Raw genomic sequence first — 11,080 nt, forward strand, 5'->3', positions numbered from 1 at the left:
CCGATAGCCATCAATGAAACCACGCAAGAGCAGGTGGTCCCGCACCTGCCCGGAATCCGCGTCCGCATTAAGGCTCTTCAGCTTGCATCTTCGACGCGGACATCTTATCTCCGTCTCGTTCTTTTGAAGCATCTCGGCCTTAGCGGAGCTCAAAAACCTATTCACGATGCCTTCAGTCATCGTGCGGACCATGGTCGCCTGTGGGGTAGAGCAGAATGATATTTTAGAACCAAGAAAAAATTTGGCATGACTTTGCCTAAAATTAGGACCAAAAAGAATGCATAGTGCCAAATTCTCGCCGAAACGGAAATGAATCAACATTCCGGCAAAATATTAGCAACTATCGCATTTCAAATAACGGTACCTGCAAATACAAACATATATGCAACACCATAAACATATGCAACACCACAAACATACGTAGATCTAGCTAGGCCATAAAAAGTGCATGTGCGCGTTGTTGTTGGAGGGAGAAAAAGGTAGATCTACAACATAAAGAAAGCTTTCCCCTTCTTACCTATCACAAAAAGGTGGCGCCCACGACAAGCTTGGAGGAGGTGGAGAGAATGAAATGGGGAAAGTGAGTGTGGTAGGTGTGGCTTTCCAAAATATCTAGCTGGTCTCAAGTTACTAATGGTGCACCTCCTAAAAATGCGCCATTAGTAACCCTGGTTACTAATGGTGCACCAGTTAGGGGTGCGCCATTACTAGTTTTGCAAAAAATAATAATTGTTAGTAGTGGCGCACCTTGTTTGTGGATCGTCATTACTAGTTTGAACTAGTAATGGCGCACTTCACAAAGGTGCGCCATTACTAGTTTTGAAAAAAAAGTAAAAAAATGTGTTAGCTCTGGCGCACGGAGCGTGTGCTGCGCCATTACTAGTTAAAACTAGTAATGGCGCACTGTGCCTTGGTGCGCCATTAATAGTTTTGGAAAAATAATACTCCCTCCGTTCACTTTTGTAAGGCGCCGAAGGAGATTTCCGACAGCCCCCAAAAATCGCTAATGGACAACAATGCCCTTCGATCAATTTGAAATTCAAAAACCATCGGGATCGCATCGCCAAGTGTGTCGCCTCCAAGCGCGTCGCCGGCTCGCCGCCAAGCTTCTCCCTGCCCACCTCGCCTAGATTCTCCTCGCCAGGATCTCCTCCATTCCCACCTCGCACAGATTCTCCTCCACCCAGGATCTCCTCCTCCCTGCCCAGCTTCTTACTCATCTAGGAACCTCGCCGCCGGCCCCAGGAGGGCACCTCGCCGGCCGCCGGCCGCAGCAACACCTCGCTGGCCGCTGGCCCCAGCAGGAATTCGCCGGCAAGGTCAAGCTCGCCCAGAACCACCTCCCTTCTTCCCCGTGTCGCCAGAAGGTCCATCTCGCCAGGGGCTGGGGAGAAGATCAGGAGCTCCTCATGCGTGACCACCTCCAGGCTCGGTGCTCCTTGCCGGCTTGTCCCCTGGCAACAGTAGCAGATCCTCAACTGTAGCTCCTTGCCTTCGTTAGCAGATCCTCAACAGAAGAAACAACAACAGATCATTGGCCCTCAATAGAAGCAACATCAGCAGATCCTCAACATCGATAGTAGCAAATCATTGGCGCTCAACAGAAGCAACAGCAGCAGATCGTTGTCCCAATTGCAAGCATGGTTGTCCCAAACCTCAATTTCACTCCACCCGAAGAAGGCAACGAAGAACCTGAAGAAGAAGGCAACAATGCTGGTCAAAATTCAGGTATAATTTCTTCTAATCTTGCATCAAATTATGCCTCAGAGATGTAACAGAGAAGGGATTGCTAAGATTGAATAGTGCATATGAGGAAGCTTCATTTTTTCACAGGTTATTCAAAACTACTCCACTATGGAGTAGTAAAGTGGCTAAATCAAATCAAATGGATATCAGAGTCTTCTCTATGGAAGGCTAAAAAAGATTACTCCACTAGAATGGAGTAATTAACATTTTAGTGGAGTAATCAAATTTGTTGTTGCCCTTCTTTCCTTCTGTATGGAGTAATTAAAATTACAACAAAGAAATGTCATGGTACACCAGGCATACTAGAAAGGAGATAACGCAAGCAACATTAATTTCAGCAAGCAACATTTACATTTATATTTTCAGCAAGCAAGCAACATTTATACTTTCAACAAGCAACAGAGGTCTCCTGGACAATTGTGGGGGTATTTTAGTTTTTGCCTCATTTGCTTATAGGCAAACTGAACAAACTCCATAAGAACCATGGTGTACCTCAAACATCATATACTCTCACAACATGTATGTGTGTGTAAATAAACATATACTCTGACATCTAGGAATTGAAAAAAAAACTGCTGCAAGAACAGCGGTGTACCTCAAAATATTTTTATACTACTCCAAATTAAAAAGAAAAAGCAATGCAAAAACATATTATGGAGTAATTTGCTTGCTTGCCTGCAACAGAGGTCAATCCTGGAGTATAAAGTTTAGTTTATATTTACAAATTTAGTTTACATTTACATTTTCAGCAACCAGCATTTATGTTTATATTTACAACAAGCAAAGCAAGCAATACTCCTATCCCATGGAATTTTTATTGCTATTATTGACCTCTTGCTTACATTTCCAGCAACCAATTTGTAATATTCTTGCAATAATTAATTTTATTATTCTATTGCTATTGTAGGAGTACAAAGGCAAAGGAATTAGCTCACTGATGCACAGAGATATGCTGCTTACATGTCCTTGGAAACCCTCCATAAGGGTAGAGGAGGCAATTTCAAGGGAACAGACAAGAAGGACGTGGCTCCAATATTTGGAGCACATGTTCGATTTATTCAAATAATATGGGAGAAGGCAATGAAACCGAAAGGCCTTGGTCTGGAGGTGGATGTTTCAAACAAAAGAAAGGAAAATTGTGGAAGGAAGTCTTATGATGATATCCTATCTCTCATTCCGACAATCCCCTTAAACAAGAGGTCAACTATTCGATCTCTTGCCAAGGCACTAGGTGTAAGCCCTACTACACTATACAAGAAGTTCAAGTTGAATAAGATAAGGAGACACTCCAATAGGGTAAAGCCGGTACTGACAGAGAAAAATAAGAGAGATAGGGTGGATTTTTGCCTCTCTATGCTAGATGAGGCAACATTAGGAGATGTAAGCCCAAGTTTCAGGAGTATGCATAATATTGTTCACATCGATGAGAAATGGTTCTCCATGACCAAGAAAAAAAAGGAACTACTATCTATTGCCTGACGAAGAGGACCCAAAAAGACCTGTCAAAAACTCTATTGGAAAAGTGATGTTTCTCACAGCGGTAGCAAGACCACGGTTTGACGAAGATGGGAACATGACATTCTCCGGAAAAATTGGGGTATGGCCATTCGTGAGAGTGGCTGCAGCAGCAAAAAGAAGCAAGAACAGGGGAAAAGGGACATTCGAAACAAAGCCTGTCATAGTGACGAGGGATGTGATGAGAGAGTACATTATACAGAAGGTTGTGCCAGCAATTCAAGCATTGTGGCCTGCAGATGATGATGGACAACCCATTTTTATCCAGCAAGATAACGCAAGAACACACATCCTACCTAATGATCAAGCATTCACAGAAGTTGTCGACGAAAGTGGCTTGGACATTAGAATAATGTATCAGCCTCCAAATTCTCTAGACATGAACGCCCTGGACCTTGGGTTCTTCATCTCTATTCAATCGCTAACAGACTGCAAAAGTCCAAAAACTATTCCAGAGCTAATTAAAGGTGTTCAAGAGGAATTCAATGGATATGAAGTTTCAAACCTTAATAGAGTATTCACAACTCTGCAGACTTGCATGGTTGAAGTAATGAAGAATGGTGGAGCCAATAAATACAAAATCCCGCACATGAACACGGATAGGCTAGAAAGGCTACAACTGCTACCGCCCAAGGTCTCAGCTCCTCCTGAAGTGTATGCAATGGCACTAGAGATGCTTGGACGCTGATCCTACTCCAGTTTGTTGTGTACTTGTTGTGTATTCTACTCTAGTTTGTTGGAGTATGTGATTATGTGTGTGCTTGGAGTCTGTATTTACTATTGCCACACACTATATATTATGCTATCTATTGCTACTCCAGCTTAAACTTGCAGTACTTGCTACATATTGGAATATATATAGTCCAGTATTTATTGTTGGAAAAGAAGAGAGCTGAAGCAAAGAATATATACTCCAGTATTTATTGTTGGGATATATACTCCAGTATAGATAGATAGATACTCCAGTAGATAGATAGACGGATAGATAATCCTAGCAAGTTGCAAACACTGCAGCAAACTTGCTTGCAAGAAAAATGAGATGCAAACAGAGATCCAAACTTGCTTGCAATAAAACAGAGATGCAAAGCTCTTTAACTGAATTTTTACTCCAAGAATAGGAGTATCATGACTGCTTAACTGAATTTTTAACATTCAATGCATTGTCGATGAACTACTTCGAAAACAATTCATGTCGATCAACTCTTTCAGTTGGGTTAAATTATGCAAAACATTATTCAGTTGGGTTAAATTATGGAATGCCAAGACTGTCACATCTAGGCTATGCAAAACATCACAACCTTTCTCCTTCATTTTTTATTCTCCAAAAAACAGAGCCAGAGTTCTTTTTTGCAGAAGCAGAGTTTGTTGTGGAGTACACTTTATATCAAACAACTATCCAGATTAAACTTTATGTCGACCAATTTATACTCCAGCAAGCAAAAGCAGGTGCAGGTGCGGTGAGAAGATAGCAACCTGGGGAAGAAGCCTCTTGTGGGAGTGGTGGGCAGTGATTCAAGCGCTGGTGGCGTCGCCATCTCATTAGATGCTTAAGCAAAGGGTTTTAGTGTAGTGTCAATTAGCTTCCCCAGAGCAAAATGCAATAGGCCCTGCAAGTTCATAGTGCAGTGTCAATTAGCTTCAGTAATGTACACTCACTTGTACAATGGCAGTGGCAGATTAAGCATGAAGAATTACGTAGAGGGGGGAGCCCGGGAGTAATTTACGTGGAGCTGGGATTTGCGTCACTGTATCTGCAAATCACAAAGAATGGAACAGACAAGAACTTGCTTTCTTAACCGGAGTTCAGTTGGTTCCCTGAAAAGAAATTGCTCTAAGTGGAACACATACCTCTGCACATGAGCTGGACATAGAGGGACTTTCAGACCTTGCGGAGGGAGATGGCGAGGGTGCGGCTGATGGGGAGGCCGAAGGGCACGTTTCCGGTGAGGATGAGGCACGCGCAGTCGACGCCGGTGCAGCTCCGGTCGCCTCTCCTCTCCAATGCCTGCAGGTACTTGGTCGGCATCGCCTCCTCCCTCTTCCAGCCGAAACCAACAAGCGTTCCCAGCTCAAGAAGAACATCTGCCGGTCCAGCTACCAGATCCGGGCAGCAGCAGCTCCGGGTAGGAAACCATTAGCAGCAGCTCCGCAGATCGAGCACCGGCGACGCGCGCGGGGAGAGGGCGCCAGCGACGCGAGCGAGGGAGGAGTTCGGGGAGAGGTGGTGCGGGTGAGAGAGGGCGAGGAAGAGGGCGCCGGCACCGGCGATGCGTGAGGGAGAGATGTGGGTGAGTCGAGAGTGAGAGAGGGATGCGAGTGTTTCGCTACCGTGTCCCTGACCGACACGGGGGTAAAAATGGAAAACACGCTTTTTGTGCATTACCGAGCGAGTTTGTACTAGATTTTGCTCAGCGCCTTATAAAAGTGAACGGAAGGAGTAATAAAAAAATTCCTAGTAATGGCGCACCATGTGTCTGGTGCACCATTAGTAATGAGGACACTAATGGCGCACCTATACCTGGTGCGCCACTTCTACCACATAGATGGTGTGGCATTAATATCCATATTGGTTATAGCCCTTTTCCTAGTAGTGAGAGCAACTGCCTCAAATGTTCTTTACCCCTTAAGTCATATTCGTTGATGCTCGCGCATTCCCGTAGGATGCATGCAACTTGCTTCCCGTAGCACTTGCGAGGTTCTTCCGGCTCTAATTGCTCAAACTTGCCAGGGGCCATCTTTGTGAGCACCAGTCATCCGGTGCCAAGTTTGTTAGGTTTTCGTATCCTTTGCTTCGTATTTTCGGTAGCGGATTCGGTGTGGGTAACTTCCCCGCTGGTATCTTCCCCGCCGATATCTTCCCCATCGATCTCGGTGCCGCCATCGGTGCCGGTGCTGTCGGTGTCGATGTCGGTGTCAGTACCATCATTGAGGCCACCCTGCAAACCTTGATTGTGTAGCGGACAAAAAGTTGAGGTACTATTGTTCACCCTCATGATCCATCTCGTCTACATCATGGTCAGACGGCCTGGTCCCTTCGTTGTTCGACATGTTTCCCACGATTAAGTCTCCTTGTTTAATTGTTAAACTATAACAAAAATGAGTAATGACATAAAAAAGGTCTGTGGTTTCCCGGAATGTCGTTTCCCAACAAATCCCGGCACATGATATGCCTACTTTCTAGCACAAGTCATGCGAAAATTCACAGGAAATTTCGGCATGACCTTTGCTAAAAAGTGGACATATTGAGCTCCTGAATTCACCGGAACGGAAATGAATCAACATTCTAGTCAAACATAGGCCACTTGGATCATATACCCTGCACATAACCATCATTTTCCAAACATCACATGTCCAAATCACATGTCCACACATTAGATGTCCACTTCAAATTTGCATATAAAAGCAAGAAAAATATAGAACTTGAAGAAAATGCAAGAAGTCCTTTTTCTTCACAACATTTGAAACTAAATTCAGCCTACCTAAATTTTTGTCCTAATTTGAAACCTAGCTAAATTTCTATACTAATTTGAAAACCTAAGGTTCATAATAATTAACTAGGTTCGTACTACCTAATCAGTCCTAGGGTTCATACTAATTCACCTTGGGTTAATTAATTCGATTTTATATTTAAATATCAACAATTGATTTAACTAAAAAAATCAAATACCTAGAATTCTGTTAACTACACCTAAAACAACTAAAATACCTAGAATTCATTTAATACATACTAATTCTGTCTTTTTAACTAGGGTTCATACCAACTAATTGACTACAGGGTTCATACTATTTTTTTAAATAGAAACAATTCCTTTAACAAAAAATAGCAATAGTTCGAAACCTAGGGTTCATACTAACTACCACTAAAATAGCCACTCATCTGTCCTAGGGTTCACACTAACTACCTAGGTTCATACTAACAGAGAAAGAGAGAGAAAGTAGAGAGCAGACAAGAGGGATGGGGATAGGGCTCAGAGGATCTCCAGCCGCGCCCCCAACAGGCCCCAGGGCGCCTTTTTACTCGCCGGCACCGAATACCCCCCAGTTGCACCCCAAGACGCCGAAAACCGGTGGCTCGGCCCGTTTTTGGGCCTGACAAATGCAGGCCGAACAGCGCACTGGGTGAGCTCAAGGGCTCTGGCACAAGGGAAAACACGCCTGGGCCACACTATTGGGCGAAAAGTCAAGCCATTCGTCCAGAATCGCCCCCACCCCCTGCGCGCTCGGCAACCACCCTATCGATCCCGGCGCTGCCCAGCTCCCAGCTCCGCTAGACAGGCCATTCCATGTAAGAAAAGAGAGAAGGTTTCACCGCGGCAGCCTCTCCACCACCATCCGGGCGAGTTTTTCGGCGCTCCTCGGCTGCATAGGGCGGTATACTGGTGTGTGGGTGCCCACCACGCCCGCAAGGTGTTCGACGTTTTGTCTGCTCAGTGATAGACTCGGATGGCGAGGAGGCACTCGCGGTGCTGCTGCAAGAGGAAGCCGATGCCGACGTCCAGGACGGGGAACACCTCATGGTCCTTGCCGACCTCGCTGGCCTGCTGGCGAGCAATGAAAAGCCGTGGTGAGGTGGCTCGGCGCTGAGGCGGCTGAAAGCAACAAACTAGCATCATCTGGAAGGCTATTGCATGCTCTACTCCGACTACTTCGCCGACGCTGCACTGCATGGCGGCAAAGTATTTCGGTGTCGTTATCGAATGAGCCGAAAGCTTTTCCTTAGGATTGTGAATTCCATCCGAGAGTTCGACAGCTACTTCAAGTGCAAGAAGGATTGTACCAGCCAACTTGGATTCACCTCAATCCAAAAGTGCACAACAGCTAAGAGGATGCTTGCATATGGAGCTCCCAGTGATTCACTCGACGACTATGGGCGCATGGTTGAGTCCACGACCATTGAGTGTTTCTACAAGTTCTACAGGGTAGTGGTGGCAGTGTTTGGATAGCAATACTTGAGAACACCCAATGTGGAAGACACTGCTCGGATCCTAGCACAGAATGCAGCAAGATGATTTCCTAGGATGCTTGGAAGCATCGACTGCATGCATTGGAAATGGAAGAACTGCCATTTGCTTGGTAGGGGATGTACAAAGGTGCCGAAGGTCGTTGTAGTGTGGTACTTGAGGCGGTGGCCACACGGGACCTTTTGATTTGGCACTCCTTCTTTGGTATGCCAGGAACTCACAATGACATCAACATGCTGCAGTGCTCCCGTGTCTTCCAGGTCAATTGGAGGCACTACATCAAGGGGTACTACCTAGCTGATGGCATCTATCCAAGATGGTCTACATTTGTGAAGACTATCTCAAACGTTGGGCCAGGAGGCAAGAAGTCCCACTGTGCGAAGGTTCAAGAGGCTTGCAGGAAGGATGTCAAGCGGGCATTTGGTGAGCTCCAATCCCGATTTGCTGTTGTCTGGTACCCTGTTCAAACATGGTCGAAATTCAAATGTGGGAGATCATGACTTGTTGTGTCATCTTGCACAACATGATCATTGAGAGCGAGAAGGAAGAGCCAGTGTTTGACACTGATCTATATTACAAGCAGGGTCCTCTTGCACAAGTTGATCACCAGCTACCGGCAACCTCGACTACCTTCCTCAATATGTGTCAGGAGATCCGAGACCCATAGGTGCATCAACAATTGCAGCAGGATCTGTTGGAGCACCTATGGAGGATCAAGGGCAACGCCTAGCTCGACGTCTGATGAAATATGAGTTTTTATTGTTGAACTATATAATTTGTATTGAACTATTTGTGGTTGAATTATTTGTTGAACTATTTCATTTCTATTAGTTTTATGTGATGAACTATGTGATAAAAAATTACGTTTGCTGTATTTGCGCCGAACAACGGTGAATATGTGCTGATTTGCGCCTATATGGGCCGATTTGTCGCCTCAAATGGGCCGAAAAGCGGGCACATTTGTGTCAAAAATGGGCCGATATCGGCGCCTGGGGGCGGCGATTGGGAACCCAATCGCTCCCATCACCGCTTTTAGCTCCTGCTCGCCCGTAGGCGGCGATTTTTATGCCTCCTGGGGGCCAACGGCTAGCGATGCTCTTACAGAGGGCAGAGAGAGATGGGGTCTGGGGAGACGGTGACACTGACGCATGTAGGAGGCGAGGCGGGGTCGGGGGAGACAGTGACTCCGGGGAGGGCGAGGGCAGGGCTCCAGCAAGGTCGAGGAAGTGGAGGTGTGGTGATTGTAGGTGTGCGGCAAGGGCATGGGCTATGAAGGCGATGAGGGGGAGAAGAGAGAGTTGGGATTTGGGGGCGGAAGCAGAGGAGGGAAGGCCGGGGGGGGGGGGGGGGGGGGGGGGGGGTTATATACACATAGCAGTAGCATATTCCTGAAAACTCGTTATAGCTAAGGTAGCTATAGCGCGTTTTAGGAAAAAGCCCTACTGCTATGTAACGTAGCTATAGCGCGTTGCTAGAAATGCGCTACTGCTATCACCATTTGCTATAGCGCTTTTCTTCAACCAGAGCTACTGCTCTTATTTACATTTCCTGTTTGTTTCTTCTATTTTATTTTCTTTTCCTTTTCTTTTCTTATTTTTCTTTAATTTTCCTATTTTTTGAGAGCAGGAACGAAGGGAAGGTGATATAATGTATATAACTAAGGCGATATATGTGGCATAATTTGACGGTTAAGTGTTTATACAAAATAGGAACATATATATTACATCATTTGACCCATGCATAATAGCTAAGTGAGTACACAAAATAGGAACATATATATTACATCATTTGACCGATAACTGTTTCTCAGTGTCAACATTTTCATTTTTGAGTGAGCTTCTTTCCCTTCTTGTTCGTTGATGAATAATTGAGCCCCGCATTGTGACTTTTCCTTTTCCATGGAGTACGATCTTTCTTAGGTAATGTAGTATTGATTCTTCTTTTGACGCATACTTCATCGTCGTCGTCATCTTCCCTCATTGGTTTGTCGTACTGGTCGTAGTCTTCCTCGTTGGCGACTCCATCCATTCCAATGATGTTCCTTTTGCCTCTCCTCACGACAACACAGCTAGGATTGCTCGGGTTTGTTATGGAGAAGCATTATGTCATGTGCTTAATGTGTACACATGGCTCACTTTTTGCGATGGCATGCATGGTAGCAATCTTGGCGTCGGGTATAGTAATGTTAGTGAAATACCGGTTTTATCTTTCGACATTCTTAGCCCGTCTGACACAGCACATCGTCGTGTTGTGAAGTCGAAAGTAGTCAAGCTCCCAGATCACCTCGACCCTTTCGTAGAATCTCTCAGTTGTGTCGCTGTCGCTGCTGGTCACACATTCCATCATCACCCCTGATATCTAAAAATCATTATTCATATATTTGGCCTCTGTGTAGAACGTGTATCTGTCGATATCGTATGCCTGATAGGTCACAAGGTTGGCCGAGGGGCCATGTGCTAAGGCGTATATGAGCAATCTGTCCTTAGAGCCCTCTTCCAGGGGATTAGCAAGAATATGCTCTTTGAAGCAATGCAGGAAAGTGGAGTTGTGCTCTCTAGTAACTTCGTTGTCCGTCCTGCATAGTCCCCGATCACGATACTGCTTTGTGATGGTTTCTTTGTGTAGTATCACAAAAGGACCTACCTCGTCTAGGTGTTGTAGCACTACTAACTTTGCTCTATCAAAGTCGTTGCATCGATCCAAGTAGGCCACATGCAGTTCCTTGCGACCATTGATTAACCTTCCCCTTCGAGCCTCCTAATGTGCTTCTTAACGGCAAAAGCAACACCAGGCTAGTCTATGCCATATAGATAATTCTCGCAAAAAGATAAGCACTCTTGTGTTAGATAGCCCTGGAT

This window comes from Triticum urartu, chromosome 2, assembly GCF_003073215.2.
Source record: "Triticum urartu cultivar G1812 chromosome 2, Tu2.1, whole genome shotgun sequence".
NCBI lineage: Eukaryota > Viridiplantae > Streptophyta > Magnoliopsida > Poales > Poaceae > Triticum > Triticum urartu.